This window comes from Lygodium microphyllum, chromosome 11 (assembly GCF_053477565.2).
Source record: "Lygodium microphyllum isolate KBCC chromosome 11, Lygodium_microphyllum_v1.1.10, whole genome shotgun sequence".
Classification (NCBI taxonomy): Eukaryota; Viridiplantae; Streptophyta; class Polypodiopsida; order Schizaeales; family Lygodiaceae; genus Lygodium; species Lygodium microphyllum.
Window position 1 is genome coordinate 54,091,862 of NC_141145.1, and position 23,945 is coordinate 54,115,806.

Genomic DNA, 23,945 nt, shown 5'->3' on the forward strand with positions numbered 1-23,945 from the left:
GTCCATATTGCAATATGGACTTCACATACTTGAGTATGCATCTAGCCGCATCCAAATGCGGTTTCCTTGGAGCCTGCATAAACTGACTTACCTATCCAACAGCATAGCTCAAATCTGGCCTGGTAATAGTCATATAAATCAAACTTCCTACTATGCATTTGTACATAGTAGGGTCTTCCAGAAGCTCACCTGCATCTGTGCTCAGCTTCACATTCTGCTCCAAAGGAACTGAAATAGGTTTACAGCCTATCATCCCATATTTGGACAGCATGTCCAATCCATACTGCCTCTGCAAGAGCTGTATCCCACTTGGTGATCTAATCACCTCAATGCCCAAGAAATAACGCAGCTCTCCCAAATCCTTCATCTCAAACTTCTACTTCAATAGCATTTTCACATGAAGGATATCTTTATCACTATCACCTACTATAATCAAATCATCAACATAAATGACAAGTAGCATAATACCTTTCTCTGTTTTTCTCACATAAAGTGAGAAATCTGCCTTGAAAATCTGAAAGCCAATAGTGACAAGATACTGCCCTATCTTGTCAGACCATGCTCTAGGTGCTTGCTGCAAGCCATACAAGGCTTTCTTCAACCTGTAAACAAACTCAAGATGAATAGCATGCACATAACCTGGTGGTTGCTACATATAGACCTCTTCTTGTAAATCACCATGCAAGAAGGAATTCTTTACATCCATATGATGTAAAAACCATCCCTTTGATGCAGCCATAGCAATGACTGCTCTTACGGTTGCCATCCTTGCAACCGGACTGAATGTTTCTTCATAATCAATGCCATATGTTTGTGCATACCCCTTGACTACTAATCTTGCCTTGTATCTATTCACAGAACCATCTGCATTGTGCTTCACCTTATAAACCCACTTACAACTAATTGCATTCTTATCTTTAGGCAAAGGTACCAATTCCCATGTAGCATTTGCTTCCAAGGCATCCATTTCTTCATCCATGGCTTTCTCCCATTTTTCTTTTCCCATGGCTTTCTCAAAAGAAGTGGGTTCTGGTTCCTGTATCACTTTGACCATATAGGCATAGTGAATGGCTATAAATCCATCATATTTCAGCCTATCCACAGGATACCTAGCTCTGGTAGACCTGCACAAAGTAGGTTCACTCCCATGTGCTCTCAAAACATCCCTGGTCTTCCTTACTCCAGGTGTAACAATAGAAGGAATACCCAACTCATCATCGATGCTCAGTTTTGAGCCCTTGGATTCACCATCCACATAAGAGTGACCTGCATTCACATCAAACATGGGCTGATCTACCTTCTCCTTTCCTTTTTGTGAAACCTGCATACTACTATCTGCATTGTTTTAAGGAGATTCTCTTGATCTCAATATGCTTGTCCATGGCAAAGAATGTGAACCACTGCTAGAGGACACTCCAGGTCCACTAATATTTTGTGACTACTGCTGTGAATTCTGTGCAGCATTACCATTTTGTGCATCTATATCATCAATCACATTTACTGGTTTATACCAACTACTCATCTCATCAAAAATAACATCTCTGCTCACTGTAAACTTAGAGTAGAAGGGTTATAGCATCTATACCCTTTCTGCTTTTGGCAGAGAGTAACCAATAAAGATGCACTTCTCAGCTTTTGGATCCAACTTGGATCTCAACTCATCTAGCACATGAACATAGGCAATGTAACAAAAAATCTTCAAATGAGAAATATCTGGTTTCCTACCAGTATACCTCTCCTTTGGAGTCATCCCATGTATTGCTACAGTGGGAGTCCTGTTCATTATGTAGACTGCTGTAGCAACTACTTCAGCCCAATAAAAATGTGGCAAGTCTTTTTCGTTGAGCATGGCACGAGATTCCTCTCCAATATGCCTGTTTTTCCTTTCTACAATTCCATTTTGTTGTGGGGTATGACTACATGAATATTGTTGCTTTATGCCATGCTTCTGCAGGAACCTTGCAAACTCATTTGAGAGGTACTCTCCCCCTCCGTCTAACCTTAGGAATTTTATTTGCAGGCCTGTTTCTTTTTCAACCATAGCTTTAAGAGTTTTGAAATGCCCAAACACTTCACTTTTCTTTTTCATAAAATACACCCAAAATTTTCTGCTATAGTCATCAATAAAAGTGACAAAATAATGACAGCCTCCTTTAGATGCAGCTTTAGTAGTCCACACATCAAAGTGGATTAATTCCAATGGCTTCTTACTCTCTTGAAAATGTCTAGGAAATGGTTTCCTTGCCTGTTTTCCAAATTGACAGGCTTCATACACCTTATGCATTTCTGCAACCTTGAATTTAGGCAATCCCGCAACAATATTTTGGGCTTGCATTGATTTAAGTCACTGTACATTAACATGACCAATGCATTTGTGCCACATATCAATATCTGCAACTACACCAGTCCCATATGCAAACATTGCTGCACTCAATTCAGGCATGTCTGCATCCAACGTAAACATTCTACCCTTCTTCTTTTCTTTTGCTATCAAGCGACCTTTATTTTTTATATCCTCAACAAAGCATCCATGAGAATTAAATCTGACCTACAAGCCTTGCTCAACCATTTGACCAACAGAAACCAGGTTCTTGGTGATATTCAGGACATGAAATACATCCGACAGGTATTTCTTTTTCCCATCTTGCATAGACAAAGGAAATTTTCCAATCTGCACAATAGGATGTGCACTATCATCACCAGTCTCCACAAATTTTGGTTTTTCCATTTTCCTTGCATCCTGCATCCATTCTGCATGATCTGTCATGTGGTTTGATGCACTTGAGTCGACATACCACACATCATTGCTTTCTTCTGCACTTGTCACAGAATTGGTCATGTGCTGCACCATAAACAAATGCTCATTTTTGTCATCACCTTGTCTACTAGAAGATGCATAATTCCCTTATTGCAATTTTCCATTCATAATGTCAATCTGCTTTTTATAGCAGTCTTTAGCCATATAACCCATTTTACCACAGTAGTAGCATTCAACATTGCTGTTTGCATTTTGGCCTCTTTGCCATCCACCACGACCTCTTTGGCTCCCCCTACCTCTAGAGCTACCACATCCTCCTCCATAGGACTGGTTTTCTTGAGTTTGCTGCATATTCTGATTTCTACCATGGCCTCTAGATCGGCCTCCTCTACCTCTGCCTGTACCTCTTTCACCATTTGAGTAGAAGACAACTTCTTTTGAAGTTTCTCCTGAAGAAGATGCACCACCATTTCTCTGCTCCTCAGAAATTAGAAGAGCAATCAACTCCTCAAAATTAGAAAATCTTTCACATATGGAAATGGATGTTCAGAACTGTGCATAATCCTTTCCTAGACCATTCAAGGCCACAGAAACTAAATCATCATCTTCCACTGGCGACCCAATGGAAGCAAGTGCATCTGCAATCTTCTTCACCTTCATGTGGTAGTCATTGATGCTCATACTTTCTCTTTGCACATTATGCAAATCTTGCATGAGCTGCATTTTCCTGGCTTGCATATTTGTGCTATACATTTTTGACAAAGTATCCCATGCCTCCTTTGGCATACTTGCATCCTGAATATGCCCAATCATAGAGTTTGAAATACTAATAGACAGCCAGTACATAAATTTTCTGGCTCTCTCATGCCATCCTTTAAATGCCTGCATTTGTTGTTGATTGGGAACATCAAGAAGAACTGGTTCTTCTTCGTTTCCTGCAACGAATTTCCAATATCATTTTTCCATAAGGAAATTCGTCATTCTAAACTTCCATGCTTGGAAGTTGTTCTTGTCAAGCTTTTCAGTGACAATCTGTGAAAGAGAATCAGACGCCATTACAGAACACTGCAAAAAATTCTGTCACTGCAAAAAACACAGCTTTAGCCTCACAAGGGCAAATCTGCAAAATTGACGAAAGTGGTATTTGACCACACAGTCACTTCCTAGTGACGATTTTGCATCAACAGGCAACAAGGATGATTTTGTAACTCCCAATGTCTCTGCGCACAGGTATACAATGCAATTTCTACAGTAATTTTTCACCGACCTATAGAACAGTGGTCGCACAGCAAAAAACAGGGCCTTTTATTGAGTGCGTGTGGAAAAATTCCGCCTCCAAAAGAGGCCCCGAAATGGCCTCAAATCCAAAAAATAGGGCATATACTGCCCTCTTGCTACACAACGAAGGGCCCTCTTGCTACACAGCGAAGGGCATCTCAATCTGAGACAATGCACTTTTGCACTTTCTGGCTGTGCTACCTGTAGAGACTTGCTCCCAAACTCGAAAAATGAAAGCAACACTAGTCCTCTTACCAGAACACTGCAAACTTGGTTTGCTTTGTTGAGCTCCTTACCACGAACCAAGCTTTGATACCATGTCAAGATTGTGGGAGAGAAGGAAGGAGTCTCACTTGTAGCTTTCTTGCTTGCACAATGGGAGAATACACACAAAGGTGGAGACTGAAAACTGTTTTCCTCTTCTTAGTTGTGTAAGCCAAAAAGAACACTTGTACAGGGAAATAGAACCCTATATATGGGTCTCAAACCAAACTCAACTAACTAAGGTGGCATACTAACTAAGCCACGAACTAGAGTAGATAAGGATAGCTATCATCTAGCTATTATTCATGGGCGGTGTACCAACTGAATCTGCAGCTAACAAGTTGGTGACATAAATGCACAACGGTCACCCTGGCATATCACAAGTGGAGCTCGACATCTCAACACATGCTTCTTGCCATGCACCTATAAAGAATTGAAATTCATGTTTGTCAAGTTTCCTATGGTATCTGAGGAATCAATTGCCACCAAAATCTCTCAAGAAAAAGCTAGAAAAACAATGATTGATCACATCCTATCGCAAGAGCAAAGTCTTTGCAACAAGCCAGGAGCTAGAAGAGCTAAAAACACTAGCGCCAACTTTGACTCTTCTTTTCTATGCAAATGGTATGCTCTTCGTCTCTCCATGGGAACAAGAGGGGTGTCAAATTATGACCAATGCCGAGTAGAGACGGGATATCAAAACATCCAAGTATGACCAAACCTTTGTGGCCCCTACCTTGTTTAGAGTATTGGCCGTTGGTCACAATTGACCATTAGAGGACCACGTCATGAATCACCCCTATTTTGATCAAATCTTGACCAAGAAAGAACTACATATTGCTAGCAGGATGAACTCCATTAACTTCCTAACTCATGTCTTGACCTACATTACACACATAGACATTAGACCTCATGATATGGACCATCATGCCCACTTGGAGTATAACCCAAACTTCTACGATTTTGACTCATGACAAAGTAAAGCACAGCATGTATGCGCTTCATGCCCTTAAACCTTCATTCTCCAATCCTAGGAAGGATTTTCATCACTCCTGGAGGGTAGGGGATAAGGTGGAAAAGAAGACACAACTTGAACCTTAAACCAAACTTTAAAAAGAAAAGAGGACTAATAAATGTGAATTCGTACTTAAGAAAAAATTTCATGAAATTTTGGGTTGAACTATGTGGAATGCTTGAAGCAAAATTTTTCATTATGTACTTGAGCACTTCATCTTTCCATAGCATATATTTCAAAACCCCTCATATTTTTGCAAAAAGTCTTTTCAAGTAAACTAATAGTGGGTTGTTGCATCATGACAAGAACCCAAGATGGCCAAGCATGACAAAGGCATCAAGCTCCCATTCATGGACCTAACAATGGAAACAAGGCCCTTTACTTTAATCAATATAAGTCCAAAAGCATTCAGAACTTAGAAAGAGTGTGGTGATGAAATAGTAAGTGTTAAAAGAGATGGTCGACCAAGGTAATCTTGGTAAATATATGGAGAAGGTCAACCAAGCCATCAACTATAGCAAGTGTGAAAAATTCCTCTAAACTTTTGATGCGAACAGGAACTGTGGCACCATGATATTGAGAGAAGGAGGAGAGACTCGTACAGTAGAAGTGGAATTTAGCCCCAAAATAGTGGAAAGAGTGCTAGGGCTAGTCAACAAGCCCAAGAGGTGGCCCAAAAGAGATGTTTACAATATCCTAGGGATGGACAAGGACCAAGTATACACCAATGATGGAGTTAGCCTCGCCAATATCACCCACCTTGACATCAAGCTACAAGCAAAGACAATCCATGCTCTATTCTCCAATCAAAGGTACAATGTTTTGATGAGTAGGATTAGAGTACCACTGCTGCTTGAGAGCCTCATGGCCAAGTCTCTACATGAGATCAAATGGAATTCCTATGTGTGTAAGACCATGGAATCCTCAGCGAAAAAGCTAGTCACAAGAGTTAGAGCAATAGGTGGAGAGTCTCTGTCTTTCACAACAGAGACGCAAGGAGAAAGCCAATAGCCAAGACCTCCAACATAGTTTTGGAGGTGTTGTGCTCACCGCTATTATCCAAGAGGTTGTTGGGGACTTGGAAATACGTGAAGTGGTAGAAGAAACCCCTAAGCACTCACCAGTCCATAGATCACTAGTGCCATTGGTAGGTGAATTGGATAGTCCACCTCTAACAACCCCCAGGACAACACCACATGATAAAGACCAAGGATCTCCCCTCAACAAAACCCATGAGACAACACCACTGAACACATGATCAAATCTTTCTGGTCACTCACTCCTCACTAAGACTTCAAATCAATACTTAATCATCTTAAACCTTCAAGCTTAGAATTTACCATTTTTAGAGAGAATTTGATGCCAAAACAACCATGGTGGAGACTCTGACAACACAAGCTTTCTGATTCACACAAATCCTATTTTTTAGGGATGGCAACCCCACATAGCAAGAGTTCCACAAAGAGTGGTTGCCTTGAGTAGTGCAAAATCAATTGTAAATCCTTTTTTGTTCTTTTTCTCTCAGATCACACATAAATACAAACAAAAAATGCAGGTAACCCAAGCTTGATATGGTGCATTTTCAATTCAATTCAGTGAGACTAGAAGCATTTTACTGTTGTAGACATTCCATTATTGCAACAAAACAAATTTTACATTGATATAGCAATGGATAATCACGATGAATTTCATGGGAAAAAAAGATGGTGACGTAGATGTTGCTGAATTCACATATTTTCTCTTAGAGCATAGAAATTGCCTCATAGAGCACTACACAAAATAGCTTATAACTTTCTAACCAGGTCTTGGATTTTCGAGCTTCAAAAAGAAAAGTTGTACGGGAGATTCTGCATAAACTTCTTCTTGAAATTCTCCCAGGTAGTGGGACAATCTATACTCTTATGAACCACGGTCCACCAAAGAGATGCTCTATCCACTAAATGATTAGTGAAACACTTGATTTTATCTTTTTCATCGTATGTTTCCTCATGAAAGTAATCATCAAACTGACTAATGAATGCAAGAACAGTTTTTCCATCTCGAGTGCCATTGAAAGTACGGAATTTGAAATTTCTTTTACTTATCTTTGTTTCTTTGTGGATGGATTGAGCTTCGAGAGTCGCATCGATGGTACATCGGATAAGATCTTGATACTGTGGTTCCTCTTTATCGGTAGTCGATCTTTGTAAATTGGCCAATTGAACTTGCAATGCTTGCCGGGCTCCTCGTTCTTCGTCCAACTGCATCATAATTAAATCCAACTTTTGTTCCACTATAGGTTCAAGAAGATCACCTTCAGCCATTAAATCATCCATATTTTGTTCCATCATCCTGCAAAACTTCAAAAGACCTCACACTCTCAAAATCCAATAAGCGGGATGAGCGTAGCTCAAGATCGGGTGTATAAGGCTTATATATTTTTATTTGGCTTTCACAGTCTTCGTCTTTGGTAGTTGCGGGATTTGAAATCTTTGAAAAATCTGCGTTTTGACATTTTGCGTGTGCTGAAACTGATTCAGCAAGTCTGCGTATGCGAACAGAGTCTTTCAGGGAACAACTTTGCAGTTTAGTGCTTCTGCGTAGGAACAATCCTTATAGGAGTTTTGAGCACAAGTCAATTCTGACTTCTGATTACTTGCCGGACTTGCAGACTTATGAAACTTGCAGAGTTATAGAACTTGATGAACTTGGTAGACTAGGAAGTTTTAAAGCTTAGGAGCTTTAGTTACTTTAACTAGTCGTGATTTTTGAGTAATTGAGGACGTTCGTACGGATTTGACTGCGACGGAAATATACTGACGCCGCTCGATGACGAATTTGTGGGATGAATCTTTTTAAGCTTCTTATAAAGCTTATAACTTAAGCTTAATAAACTTTAGAGTAAAGCTTTTAAGCTTTATAGCTATGGAGGCTTACTGTCTCTGTTGAAAAAAAAACATCTTGAATAAGGAGTTGTATACATGGTCCTCCGTCGTTACAGGCTGGTCCTTCGTGATTAGAGGCTGTAAACAGAAGTTCTTGACCGCCAGGAATCCACCCGTATCAACCATTCGCGATGAGACTGACCGTAGGGCTTGATCATTCCAGGAGCTCTGCCTTCGCACAAGATGGGTAACGATTGGAAGCTCTCGATCTTAGCTTCGCTCTGATACCACTGGTGCACAAATCGGACGCTATATGCTCGCGTAGTGAATGCCAAAAGATCCCCAAGAACAAAAAAACTCTACTTTTTGCACAAAACTCAAGGTAGAAAGCATGCACGACATGAACAAGAGACCAATTGGGTGCAATCTCCCCCTATGCCTTGTGTGAGCGCTCCACAAAGCATGTATTTTATGTATTAATCATCTTCAAGCTCAAATAATAGCCCAAATTACAAAATAGCATGCTTTTGGCTTTTGAGTTTGCTTTAGCACAAAATAGAAAAAAGCTAATGGGCGGGCGCCCAAAGAGTTAGGCATACCCAATACAATGTCCAAATACAAATATCATAATCGTGCGTCCATGCGCATACAAAATAATAAATAAATATCCAACGCCTCAATAAATAGGCATGACAAAATATAGGCGCCATGCCTAAGGTATGCACCCATCAAAATATAAGTGATAACTCGAATACATGCTATCCTCCAATGCTTTCCTCCGCCACTGCTGCTATCTCTACACATCAACTGAAGCATTCATAATCGTTAGTAAAATAATACAACAAAACCGACAAAAGTGAATACCTAGCAATCTTCAGCTACATAAATAAATCAACTGGTTATAAATCAATCCTAACCTTAATTTATTACGAGTGCGCACTCTAAACTCATAAACGTTTATTAATTTAATATGTATTTTGCGGAATCACCCGCTATGGAATCACCCATGTACACACTAAATTAATGAAATGCCCGAAAAGGATAGGCATCCCCATCAACTTCTCGCACAAAGAATCCACTTTATGTATGAGCCCCGGTCAACAAAGTTTACGGAATCCACCGTGAAATATGCCTCGTGGCATCAATATGTCTCCTGATCAAATGGCCTAATTTGGAGATATGGCAGACTAGGAGCTATCTCGGACACCATTAGTCCGTTCCATTAGATCTACTTGGACACGCTTTGATGCTTTAGTTTCTAGTAGAGAGGTTGATGCTCCAGAGTGGGCCTAGATAGAGCGAGTGGTTCTGGGTGGTGCTACAGAGATGTGGATGCTCTGAGCCCGCGGTCAGCTCCAAATAGGGGTGCTACTCCTCGCTCTTGTACAGGTTCTAGAGAGGGTAGCTCCAAGTGGGTGTTGTGGAGGCACCAATGCACTGTCTCCATCTTATCGTCTGGTGGAGGCATGTCACCTGTAGGATTTGTCACACATGTGGGGACATATACTCTAATGACTTCAGCTTTTGCTCAGTCCTCCACAAGTGATACCCCTATGGGTGCTACTCCGAGAGATACTACCCCCGTGGGTATACAAGATGTACAGGGGTCTCCTGAATATTCCTAGGAGCACGGTCCTAGGTGGGAGATAACACACCTTAGACATACCCTACAGGGGTATGGATACCTCGCGTAGATGACAGGACATGAGTTATGATCATGAATGATGAGGGGAGGAGGATGATCTCTCGCATGAGAGAGTTGTGCCAACAAGTTTTTTGGCACAACATTCTAGACCATTGGAAGAATATACTTGAGGGGAGCAAGGACTATATAATGGCATCCTTTCACGAGGAGTTTTTGGTACCTATCGTGATATAGAGGTTTTCCACTGGGTGGATGATGAAGTGTATGTGTACATACATGTCACCTAGATGATTGGATGCATGCAAGGCACTCAAGAGTGGTGCCTCAAAGCCCGAGTGGCTAGACATAGAGATGATTGGCGGAGACTCATGGAGGAGGCTATAGATTCTCTAGGATGTTGGCGACAGCAAGCAATGATGGCACGATTGGAGACAAGGGTCGTGTATCATCTGGAGAGTGGCAGCCCACAGAACTTATCTAAAGGACTTTGTAAGTTTTTCTTTTGTTCTTCTTACTTTCTTATTTGCAATATCACTTGTACTGACAATCCATTTCTAACCATTTTATTCTTTTTTCTTTGTAACACTCCATTACAAATCGTGATCCCATCGGCCTGAAGACTCAATATGTAGAGAGACACGGTCTCCCTGCACTAATCGATAGATTATATGCACGCGACTGCCCAATAAGTCAATCATCTTTCTTGTTCATAGTTACTATTTTTTCAGAAATGCATTATGTATGGTGGACTGATGTGTAGTTGTTCATTTTGTAGAGTTCATTTTATGCTCCTTTGCATTGGGACGAGCTTTCAAATGGTGCGGATCTATAGCTCTTGCTTGGATTCGTGGAGCACACACCCTCTTCCTCTTTGGTCCTGTGATCTATACATGCATCTTCCATGTACTATGTACTTATCATCCTTTGTATCTTGCCATAATTCCATGAGTTTTCATTAGCCATCTTGTACTTATTCTATATATCAATCTTGTGGGTTAAAGTACATTTTGCACTCATCTTGACGACCATTGTGTACCTAACATATAATTCATTTGTAGAATATTACATAGCACATGGTGCTATGTGTTTGTTTTTCTCTGTAACTGTCACTATTAGTGTCACAAATTTACTACATGTGTCCTTATTGGCATTGCAATATGCATAACAAACTGTCACTATATATGCATCGCTATTTGCATCACAAAATTGATAAAAATAGCGATAGAAATAGCGACGGTTTTGTAGAGATGCTAATACCGATGCATTTAGCGACGATGGGGGTAATTTTTTTAATAAACATTCGCATTACTTTGAATGCCAGTATGAGGCCTATATCTTGTAGTGCGTAAGTGACCTCCAAACAATGAGTGAAGTGCTATCTTAAATTGTATGACAACAAGCTATCACAAACTGTGAATCAATGGCTAATCTTGAGAGCTTCAAATGATGTGCAAGATGATAAGACCAATATCTATGAGGATTTCAAAGGTTGCTAAGTGTTGGGAGAAATTCTAGGAGTTGGAGAATGGGGCTGAGAATATCAAGAAGTGGAGAGCAACAACATGCGCAATTCATGTTGTTGCTGCTACTCTTTTTGTTACTCTTACTAATGGTAATGATTGCTATTGAGTGCTTATTGAAGCTTGGACAATGGTCTTGAAGCTTGGAAATGAGCCTCAAGTGGAGGGAGCAATCAAGGAAGAAGAGGGAGCCAGATTCATACCTCGGGAAGAAGAAGGCTAAACTACCATGAAATCTTTAAGCTGAAGCTTTTCTCGGGCTGTTGAACTGGCATGGAATCTTCAAGCTGAAGATTTTCTTAGGATGAAGCAAACTAAAAGGATTGAACTACTCAATGATGGTGTAATGGATCTAATACTAGTTGAAGGGAGTTGAAGTGGAAGCATGGGGTAAAAGCAAGAGCTATGGTGGAAGGAGTAAGAGCAAGAGATAGAGAGAAACACAAGATGTGGAATCTCCAACCGTCACAATGTGTGACCAATCTTCCGTTTATTGGAATGTCATTGAAAGTATAAAAAATCAAGTGACAATGATGGGCACTTGCCAATGCAATTTACTGGTATGTGGATATGTGGGTATTGTCAATGTAACTAATACATGGGTGGCTAGGCACAAGCACCTTTACCCCCAACAATCAAAACCATCTCTAATAAAAGTTATAGTTCTTTCTATAAGCTACAAATTTCTTTTTATAGTATATCAAAATTCTAAATAAATAAAAAGTTATTATTAATGAGAATTAGCTAGGTCACTATATAGGTTTGAGATGGAAATTTTGGTTAAGTTTAAGTCATTTTGAAGGTATACTTTAGATGCAAATAACTTTTGTAAGTATTCAAAGCTAGTTCAAGATGATAACTAGAGAGTTTTAGAGAAGATAAAGTTCTATAAATATCTCGTATTGATGAGTTGCCAATTCAGAATGTAGGGGTTAGAAAATAGAGCCCAGAGTTTGCCAAAACATAAATTTCTACTTTATTACTATAATGGCTACAAATATACATGCATAAATCTAATGTAGGGGAAGACATACCTTGCAACTTAATTAGTGTAGGAATCAGGTGTTAGATTGATGCATGTAGCTTGTGCACCCTCGTAGTGTCATGCTTTAAGCTCAATGTAGCTCACTAGTAATGACACCCTAAGAGCCTATGTTGAGAGAGAGTCATTGAAAAGGGAGGTAAATACATTATATTTACTCTTCAATTGATGATAGAGACCTCTTTTGTTTGCATTTTGGGAAAAAAAAATCAAACCTACATGACTAGAGAGTGGAAATTTGGTGCACTTCATGTGGTGGAAGAGGTGATGGAATAAGACTACAAGGACCATGTGTATGCTAGAGAAAATGCTCTCAATCTCCTACATGAGTGCTTAAACACCATGGAAGCTTCACTCTCAGTTGACATAATTGCATCTATTTTCATTAGAGAGGGTGACATATAAAATATTTTTCTAAATCAATAGTGATTTCCCTAGCTCAATTCTCTTTTTCCCCCCCTTATTCATGTTCCTTGTGTATTGCTTGATTAATGACCAATAATGGAAGCTTCCTTTGCTAGAGTACACAACTATGAGAGAGAGACTCTCATTCTTTCATAGAGGGTGAAACACACACACACACACACACACACACACACACACACACACACACACATGTAGCATGCAACTCTTATCCACTATGCCTCTTCCTACATGTACACCCACCTAAATATATGATTGCAAGCAAAGAGCCATGTTGATCTCCACCAAATGAAAAAAATAAATCAACACTTACAATAACTTTGAAATTCATAACAATAGATTAACTTTATTGATCATTTATGCAAGCTTCGTAATCTAGGAAATCATTTATGTGACTCTAAGATTTGGAAAAGCACAAAGCTAGAGAAAAAGGGGGGGGGGGGGGGGGGGGGGGGGGGGTGTCGGCTCCATTGGGCATGGCTCAGCCTAGCCATTGCTAACTAGTGGTGGCATCCATGAATTTATTATCTTATAGGTTGTTGGCTAGTAAATGCTTGTAAATGGCCTTTAGTAATGAGAAATGCTTGTAGATGGCAAACTATTAATAGCAAATATACATGTATTGATCTCTCTCTCTCTATATATTACATATAGACACACAAAAAGAAACACATACATATTTATATATTTATCTATTTTGCACACACACACAAACACACATATAGAGAGAGACAGATTCCACGTATAGCCACTATTACGGAAGAGAGTGAGAGAGTTGATGCAAACCTATTTCTATTTCCTTTTCTAGGATGTTTTATGAGTTTTGAAACCCTCCCCCAAGCATTTAATGCTTGATATGTTGACAAAAGAAAACTATTCACCACACTCATTCATTAAACCTTTTGGCATGTTATTGTTTTTTAATCGTGGAGTGTCACTTTATTTGCACCCATACCCTATCCCATGCTCACTTTTTTTAAATTTTTCTAAAACAAAAGAGATTGACACATAGAAGCCTAAACAAGTGGGCCACTTAGCTAAAGTCTCAAGAGGTGCACTTATCATTTATATCACATGCATTTGAAGGGTATTAAAAAACACCCTTTCCTTACATGCTATACTAAATAAAATAATCCATTTTCCTTCAAGAAATCTAGGGAATTTTCCAAATTGTAACTAGAAAATCCATTCTGTAAATATAATTATGTAAATTTCACAAAAGAAAATAACTCTTTTGTTGATCGCACCTGGTACACTTGCATTTTTTGAGGTGCACCCCCCAAAACTGAAGTTAGCCATGGTTCATTGTTTTTGGACAAACACCACCTTGTCACCACACTAGTGTAAAAGCATATGCAATAATGGGCAATGCTAGCAAACACAGATCTATTTAGAACATAGCGCATACTTCTATTTGAAAATACACACCAAAGTTGCTTAAATATACTATAATGAAACAATTGTAGCTATTTTAGCTAAAAAGTGAAGCACATTGTTTTCTTTTAAAAACCTTCATGCACAAAATTGCTCATACCATGTAGATTTATGTCTTCTTGCATAATTCAAGCATTAAAAATCACTGAACTACACATGTTTGTAATTTTCATGGGTGCATGTTGCCTTAGGATTCTAATTTTTCCCATTCTGATGAATTATTAACCTCAAACACCACAAGAAAATAAATATAGATGTTAGCCGAATGTCTAAACAAGTAAACATATTCTCATGGTAATCCATATCATGCATACATAACTTAATTATTTACAATTTTCAAACATTCCATAGTCCTATGTTCTAGTTGTATTTAAGTAAGAAATTTACTTGAAACCATATGAAGTTTAGAGTAGGGAGATAAAAGCATAACTTGCCCTTTTTAGCATGATGTATACTTTAACAAGTCAATGGTTCTTAATTAAATCTATATGATGCCAACATCTCCAAGTGATCACAAATTTTCATTAAAGGGGATATTAAAATTTTTTACAATGATTATAAACAACTTCTTCCAAATGGATGTATCAACAAACTTGCATAAGACCATTCAAAATGGAAGTGTGCTTTTTCGAGCAAGTGAGTGGTCAAATATGAGGCTTGAAGAAGTAAGGAGGTTTTAGTTTAACATGCAAAAATTTGTTTAAAGACTCATGGACCATTGTGTGTTGCAAAAGAATCTAGAGTTCACTTATACACATATATGATATAGAGACATAACAGTGCATTGATGTGACATGTTACATGGTATATGAGCTTCAATAAGTTTTTTAATTGTGCCTCCCATCTTCCAATCATAGAGCTTGAAACATCAAATGTTGTATGCACCGCGCCTAGACTCATCCCGACACTTTGCATCGGGGCGGGCATGATTTTCACGGCGAGGGCGGGTGCTGGACGCGTGGCACCCGCCCCCCACCTCCCCTTAACTAATTGTATAGATTCTTCCCACCAACGACTTTAATATGTAACCCATGCATGATTTTTGGTGAAGTAAATTGCAAAATACTCATCAAAACCAAACACTTAAGAATATCCAAAGATACACCCCATAGTGAGTACCCCAAATGACTTTTGAAACTTGTGAAAGATACCTCACAACAAAAGGAATATCAAACCTTTGGTAGGATAATCAAATGATATATGGATGAAGGTTAGTCATTTAAGCAAATATCTACGTACATGAATAGACACCTAGCTTTTGATGTAATGATTAGGCAATCTACAAAGCAAATAGGAGAAATGCCATGGAGAAAGGTTATGTGCTAAGACTAAGTTGGGAATTCTAAATGAAGAATGATTTGAAGGCTTATTTTAGGGAAGACTCTATTGACATGATTCTTTTAGTTTTGGTTACCGTGACTAGGTTTGAAAAAATCAATAAGGAAGAATTTTTCAATTTTAGCAAATGAATTGTAAAGTTAGAATTGAGAAGTGGTTTCCATGGTATGCTTGGGCTTTGGATATTCTTTACTATTACACGAGCAAGGTATGAATTTATTAAGGTGTAAATGTCAATAGCATCAAGAATGTCACTGCATACACGGCACTTGTTGACTAAAATTTCTTGAACATTGATGTGTTAAACTTTCTTATTCAATATCTAAAGTATTGGTAATTCGTTTTACATTAAATGTCAACTTTTTACGAACAAACAATCTTCATTTTTCATGAACCTGACTAGATGATCCCTTTAAAGTTTTTAATCTATAGATTAGGTAACCTAGTTGCTTGCTTAAAATCTAGAAAAGGTTGGGAGATTCAAGTATAGAAAGGATTTGTGAGTACCAAGATTGGAAGTATAAAACGTTGTGACTTGTAAAATCTAGAAAAGGTTGGGAGATTCAAGTATAGAAAGGATTTGTGAGTACCAAGATTGGAAGTATAAAACGTTGTGACTTGTAAAATTAGCAAGTTGGCTACATGTAGGCCTAGGCTGACTAATGGGTGATGTTGCTTGTGAGTATGAGATATGGGATGGTGAAGGTGTGTGATAGGATAGTGGTAGTGGGTGAGTATTGAAGTAATAGAGGTGTTGGTCGGTAGGGTTGATGCTGTAGTTTAGGTAGTGGTAAGTTGGTAGAGATAGCCCAGGATTAACATGTATTGAAGTGCAAGTAAATATGAGAGAGAGAATGGATTGATAACTTGTAAGAAAAGGTGGGAAATGATGCTGGGGTAAGTATGCAATGGGTAGATGATGGGTCTAGCCATGCCGGGGGGGAGAGAGAGAGAGAGAGAGAGAGAGAGAGAGAGTTGCAGGGTCACGCTCATCGGTTGGATAAGAAGCAACACAAATCTAATCAAATGGTGATTTAAATTGTCATTTGCACGCGCCGGCAGAGAGAGAGAGAGAGAAGCAACACTCTTTTGACGGGATCTTGGCTGATCGCCTCTCTCTCTAATTCCCCCATTCTTCTCGTCTTCTTCTTACTTCTCCTGCTCCTTCGGTGATAACTAATCTTATTATTTGTACTGTTGTGATTCTTCTTCTTCTTTTGCGTTCATCTCGGCCTTCCTCTGTGGCTAAGCAATCTTTTAATGCCGCCATCACCCACTATGGATAGCTTCGACGGCCTCCTGCCCGCCCTCTTCTCCCTCCTCTCGAATTACTACCACGCCCATATTCATGGCGCCCGGCCCTACAACCTCCCTGCGCGATCGCCCTGCCTCGACCAGCTCATCGCAGGAGGAGGAGGATCAGACGGCGAGGATTGGAAGCAGCTCCAGCGCCAGCCCAGCATCAATACCAATTCCTGCATCGACGACTCCGCCCCTTCTGCCTCCCCCGCCAGCCTGGAGAGCTCCTGGTGCCTTGTGCCCGCCTCCGGTTGCTGCGGCTGCGACGAGTACGGCGGCAGCGGCCAGCTCTACGCCAAGCTGCTCACATCCAAGATGGTCGAGCACAAGGTCCTGCTCTCCTCTGCGCGCCTCAATTGCGCCCCCATCACCAATTGTCAGCATCCCCATCATCCTCTTCATGCCATCGATTACTCGGCCTCCGATGGAGACCTCTACCAGGCCCTCGCCGGCTGCCCTTGAAGATCGATATCCTGTGCAATCCTCGGTGGCACATGCTTGAGAAGAATTGTTGTCCAATATATATGTGCGCCATCAAGCTCGTGCCATTGAGCTTTGATCCATCTGCTTCTCTCATGTACATTCAAGGTACTTCTTCTATAGATGATGTTGTGTGTTGAGCTTATGGGCATGCATCTCTTCAAATAGAGAAGGCATTAATATTCGTGCAAAGCACCTCTAAATCGAAAACGTATTGTAAGTGCACAGATAAGCATTTTAGGGAACTAATTGCTTGAGGGTGACTTGAATAGCTTTTCGAGTCTTTAAAGAGGACGATACAATATTGTTTTGGCCTTTTCCGTTTCTAAGCTGTCAAGGGTTTTCCATTCTAACCCTTTCAATCTTAGATGAACTTATTTGAATTCGATTTTAGATATGATGTTCATAGTGATGGTGGAAAAATTTCATTATGAAATTGGAACAAGAAACTCTAATAGTGCACTGAACTTGTAGTGCACTCCAACAACGGCACACTGTGAGCTAATGAACTCCAAGGTGATGTCTAAACATGTACTTATTTCTACTCAATTTTATCACACATGTGTGTCCTTTGAGCCAATTTTACCAATGAAATGCATGTTCATATTCCATGGCAACATCCAATGGCATTTTTGTCTATATGACACACTAATTCAGTCACCACATCATCACCTTCCATATATAGATTATATGTGTGAAATCTTTTAGCTCTATTAAAATGTTCAAGAACGTCATCCAAGATCTTATGGCTGCAAACTGACAAGATATATTTAATCATAGTGTTGACACTTACATTTTGAAGTTAAACGTTTGTGTTGTTTAAAGGCATTTCATTGTGTTTCTTTGTTGGTTTCTATTATTCCTTATGAAAAAGTGTTAAACATGATATAGAAATTGAGGAAAATATGAACAACATGATTGTCCCCCTTATGATTAGCCTGAGTTATCAAGGTAATCTCTCTCTCTCTCTCTCTCTCTCTCTCTCTCTCTCTCTCTCTCTCTCTCTCTCTCTCTCTCTCCATGTAATTCACTTCCTACCCTTATCTCTTATTTAATTCACTTTTCAAATACATTTTTAAATGTATCCCTTTGTGATTAGATGGGTATTGAGTCATATCCTGCCAGTAGCACATTTGGCACCATCCCAATCATTAAGAAGGCATGTCCGCTTGTCGTGTAGGCAACTTAAATTCTTGACTCCACTCCCTCTGTTGCTACTATAGTTGCATTTAGATTGTTTAGTGCATCATTGAAATCTTATCGAGTCTCATTTAGGGAACACAACTAATATTGGCTTCCCTTTTTAGTAGAGAACTCTCTATGAAAACATAGTGTAGAACGCCTACATAGTGGCAATTGAATGTGTCACAAGTCAATAGTACCACACTAGGCTGCATTTCCCTTCAAAGTCATGTTGAAGAACATCAAAGGGTATGCTTTCTCATCGACCTGATAGTTAAACATGAGTTATTGGAAGTCTTTGATATGTAATTTTCCTAAAGTAGATAGAACCGACATGGCCACTGAGATTAGTATTGCTTTTTGAGGGGATATTAAAGGTGGTTGTGCCATCCCTATAGATATAGAAATAGGCTTAGGAGGGAAAACTAGGATGTTATAGATGGCACCACTAGATGGTGGTGTTGATCCACCACTCATCTTTGTTTTTTTAACTTATTTATTTTACAAATACTAATTGTAACATTTGGCAACATAGACTTTGGTACTCTTTTATCATAGATTGATTTACCATTGAAACCTTGTATTTCTAAATTGAAGAGATTTTAGTTTTCTTTCTTTAGAGAGAGAGAGTTTAAATATAAGGAGTTTAAAGCTTTACATCATTCACCAATTTTTTTTTTACTTGAGGGATAACTTGTATGTTTAAAACTTCTCAGTGATTGATTAGTAATACTAGATACCTAAAGCAGTTCAAAAATTTAGACAAGAAAATATATTTGATCAATTATATAGAGACAACTCTAGATGCAAAACGTAGGAAGTGTTGGACAAGACCAATAACCTAACTCTAGCCACTTCACATCCATCCATTTTTTCTAATTTCCAAGTGATACTACAATACCATTTATTTACAATTTGCATGGGAGTGAGCCTCGAGTCTCCCCAAAATAAATTACAACTTACGACTTCTGTAAAAATAAGGAATGCCCAAGACGCACTCTTATATTTGCTTTCCCTTTTTTCAAAAATTATGCTTTTTTTCCTAAAGTCTCTTTATTGTCTTGATTTTATTTTTGACTTCCTAGAAGGGGTAAGGGGTTAACATTACCCCCCTCCTAGACATGTAATAGTCCCCCATGGCACTCTGTAACCCAAGGGGTAGCATTGTGTGATTGGTGTTGGTGGTTCGTGAAGGGGATGGTAATGGGGAGTCATGGAAGGAGTTGATGTGGTGCTTGGTTTCTCATTGTGGTACAAGGAAAAAGGGAGGGGAGGTAGAAAGCAATGTTGTAAGGGCCATTGACATCATAGGTGTCTTTAGTCATTGCCATGTTGTGACCATGCACAATCAAAAGCTATGCACTTCCTAAGAGGTGTGGCTACCTTACTATGTTGTGAGGGTTTTTGCTTGTGAAAGTGAAAATGGGAGATGGATATATCCTTTTCTTTCATGTTCCTATCTCTTTTATATGGTTGGAGGGAGTGAATTTAAGGATTTCTCTAGGCAGGCCCTATTAATGATATTATGACTCTTGAGAGCCAGCCTCATAAGTGGTGTTGTTGGAAGAAAGGGTGGTTGTAGTTAGTGAACTTGCTTGCATTCATGTCCTCTGCTAGCTCAAGAAATAAGTCAACAACATTGTCACTCCAAGAAGTAATCTAACCATGGCATGTCTATCCATTCCTACATTTATATTGAATAAAAGAGCATATAAGTGCATGCTCTTTTCTTTCTACTGATCTTCTTTAGTTGAACAATGTAAAGAGCAACCTTAGATTAGTAGTAACAAAGGATGGATTTGATCAATCTAAACTTCTAACACAAATTGTTTGAAAGAGGGCACGAAGTCTCTTTCTTTAACTTGAGGCTATCTTCTTCCCTTTGGATAGTAACATTAAGAATAAGAGAAAAGTCATATTGCCCATGTTTTTCAAGGATATGATTGATTCCATGGGGTAGTGTACTACAAAAGGTGACCAAAGCCTACATGCTAACATCCACAAGGTTTCTTCTCTAGTTCTATTGGGACTCACTATTTTGGGTACCTCAAATACTTTTTCATGCCAATAATTTTATGGTTTCTATTACCATAATCTAGGATCTTTTGCTTTATGCTCCAACCACCTTTTTCCTGGTTGTGCTTCTACTCTGATGATTTTTTCCACTGCCCAAATAGGAAGTACTTTTTGGAGTTCCTTTGGGAGATTTAAAGTAAACTACATAGGTGACTCTTGGGATCCCCATTAGTCTAGCATAAAAATCTCACTATTCAAATTGGTAGGAATGGACTCCCAACTTTGTGGAAAGGGTATATCTTGCACTTGTTGGGGTGATGAAGCTTTTGGTTTCCTCCACTCTTTTCTTTCTTCTTTGCTTGGCTTCCATCATCACTTCCAGGAGATGGGTGATGTTGTTGATTAAACCTCTTGCAATGTTGAACCCTTGACCTCTGTGTTGAGTTCCATTCTTTTGCCTCAAGAATTGGAGGGAAAAAAACAATTTCTTTTGTGGGTGGGATCAATTCTTTAGCTAATAGGATGCCAATCACTCTTTGCTCCTCTATGGAGCATCTTGCTTTCCTTACCTATAGCACATAATCCTCATTTGTCTTTAAATAAAAATAAAAATCCACAATATCTATAACCTGATCTTTAGACACTACTGCATCTTTTTCCCTGCCCACACAAGTAAATTTCTTTCTTTGAAGAAGCTCAAGAGCCTTTTGAAGATTTATCTTCTCCGAATTTACAATCTTTGGTACCTCTGCAATAGTTTGCGGTACTTAACATAGTAGCAATATCTACCCATGCCAAGCCAAACACAATCTTCTTATTCTTCCAAACTTGTCATCAATTATTTCCACCATCAGAGCATATGCAATTACCTCGGGGGGCCCACTCATGAATATATGTATATATAATGTGAGTTCACAATAAGGGGTTTTTTAAACACAATTTTAATACATTTTTTACATACAAAAGGGTGTCATATAAAGGAGTTACTTATAGATTGAATAGAAAAGGATTGTGTTTAATTCAAGAAAACATCACAGATTAGGATATTTATAAATAGGCCATGAAGGCATGTTATATAGAGAATATATATATAGTGAACCCCCCGAGGCAATTACTATGTTTATGATAGTCTATTTCAATTTCATGCAATGTGTCCTAGTAGAAAATAAGCTTTGAAATTGAACTCCGTGCTCATACATACATGCCTTCTAGATGATGAAATGCAAAGTTGAATCCATGGTATGCAATCATACAAGTAATGCTACACAAGAAAAAATAAATGCACAGGAAAGTATAGTGCTCAGTTTGTCTACATGTGCCCATGCATCATGCAACATGCAAACACAATTTCTTAATTAATTTACAATCCTTAACCTCATCTCTCATCGCTTAGTAAGAAAAAAATGTCTACTCTACGCCACCCTCCCAAAATCTCACATTCTCTCAAGAAAATAATGGTCCTCATGATGTTGATCATGAAAACAACCCATACAAGCTTTATGTTTCAGATTTGATTTTTCAGAAGAATCTCTATTTTGCTTCATACATTGCAGTGTGTATATAATCGGGAAGATGATGACAAAAAGTTTGTGGAGATTGAGAAGGTCATATGGCAGGTCATCAACCACAAACATTGTAGCTTCAAGGCCAAAATTAGTACACAAAACTTTTGTAGAAATGAGTATAACATCTCATGTCTTTGCAATTGGAGCTCATGCCCCTTGCAAACAACTGTTATGCAACCATCAAAGAGCACAAATGAACTCTCTATTTGTACATGAAGAGCACTGAAGAGCCCACACACTCCATGGATTGTGGGAGAGAGAGTAAAGCTACCTAGGAACTATGCCAAGGCCTTGAAGATTGTTGATAAATATATGAAGTTTTGGCCAAAGTTCTTGGTTCACAAAAATAAGCATCCTCTTACAAAGAAGACACAATATTTTATCTTAAAGCACAAACTTACCTTGAAAGTAAAGGAGAAAATTGTTATTATGCTAGCCAAACAAGTTAAACGAGAGGCACGAAGGGAGGGAAAGGCTAAGGTTGCAAAGATGTCCTAGACAAGCAAAGAGAGAAATAATTGCTTTAATGGCTACAAAGTGGTACTTATGGTGATATTTACAATTTCCATGTGACCCAATATGATGATGCTTTAGAGCTTGTTGAAGCAATTGATGCAAAGAGAAGGAGGAACCAAAGGTTTAGTATGTTGAATATGAGATAGAAGATAAAGACAAGTTTGAACATTTTGAAAAGGATTGACATGAATCGGGAGGTGTACTTTCTTCTAACGCGATGAAGAACCTAAAGAAAGTGATGGAGAGATGAACAATTCGTCAAAAGTGGATGGAAAGAGAACTGCTCCTCTTTGGGATAGATAGAGACTGGAGCCAAAGAATAAGAAAAAGAGAGCTCATGTTCAAATTGAATTTAAAGGATAACCAAAAGAGGTGAAGCAAAAGGCATGATACTTTTTTTATGAAGATCACGACACACCCTCTACATGGTGGAAAGCTATTCAGCCTACTAGTAGTTTATTTTCTACAAAAGCTCAAGACTTTTGCTGCAATACATAAAGCTAATATGAAACATAGACTCTGGCTATACCATTGAAAAGATCCTTGCCTTGACTGGTCATGCCTTCTCTTTGGACACCTGTTCATGAAGTGATGAGCAAGGTTTTTTGTATAACATCCCTAGTTTTGCTAAGGTTGCAAGAAACATGGGTTTGAAAAGCTAATCTTTATATGTTTTTTAAAAAAAGCCTTTTACTTTTACCAAAAGCAAAACGAAGATTAAAAGTAATAATAATATTCATTAAACAAAAGATTAAGGCTTTTGGTGAGTTTATGAAGGAGAGGCAACTATATAGACCTCTTATGCAAGAAGAGAGGGGCCCTTCCCTTGATTGCAAATTTTGTTTCTTTTGTGAGGACAAAGAAGGGTTACATACAAGTGTGTTGAGATGCATTTGTGTTTGTCGGACATTCTAAAACTTGGATACTTAAGGTTTGAAGTATTGTAACAACTTTAAAGAGGTATGAGGACTTTATGTAGTTGTTTTTTTGGAAGTTTGTATTTTGAGCATTGTCCAAGGTGCTAGATGCTCTTCCTAGAGTGTGCTCTTGTAGAAATTAAGACTACAAGAGGAATAATTGGTCGTTTGTGTTGGTGTGGTGGTTGTGTTGTGGTGGTCAAAAATTGAAATTTTTTGTTTTGTGTTGTACTTTGACAAAGTCAATTCCCTAACTAGTATGGGAGCTCTCACTCAATTGCCAAGACCCACGGACCACTTATTACTTCAATAATTTCGAGCCAAGTGCAATGGATACCTCTCACATAGATGTACACACTCTCATACCTATGAGTATAGTGAGATTACCT

At 38.8% G+C, this 23,945-nt stretch overlaps 1 pseudogene; it reads left to right on the forward strand.

The window, feature by feature from the left end:
• The first annotated feature begins 18,459 nt into the window (after window positions 1-18,459).
• Window positions 18,460-23,029, forward strand: LOC148028831 (uncharacterized; annotated as a pseudogene).
• The last annotated feature ends 916 nt before the right edge of the window (window positions 23,030-23,945 follow it).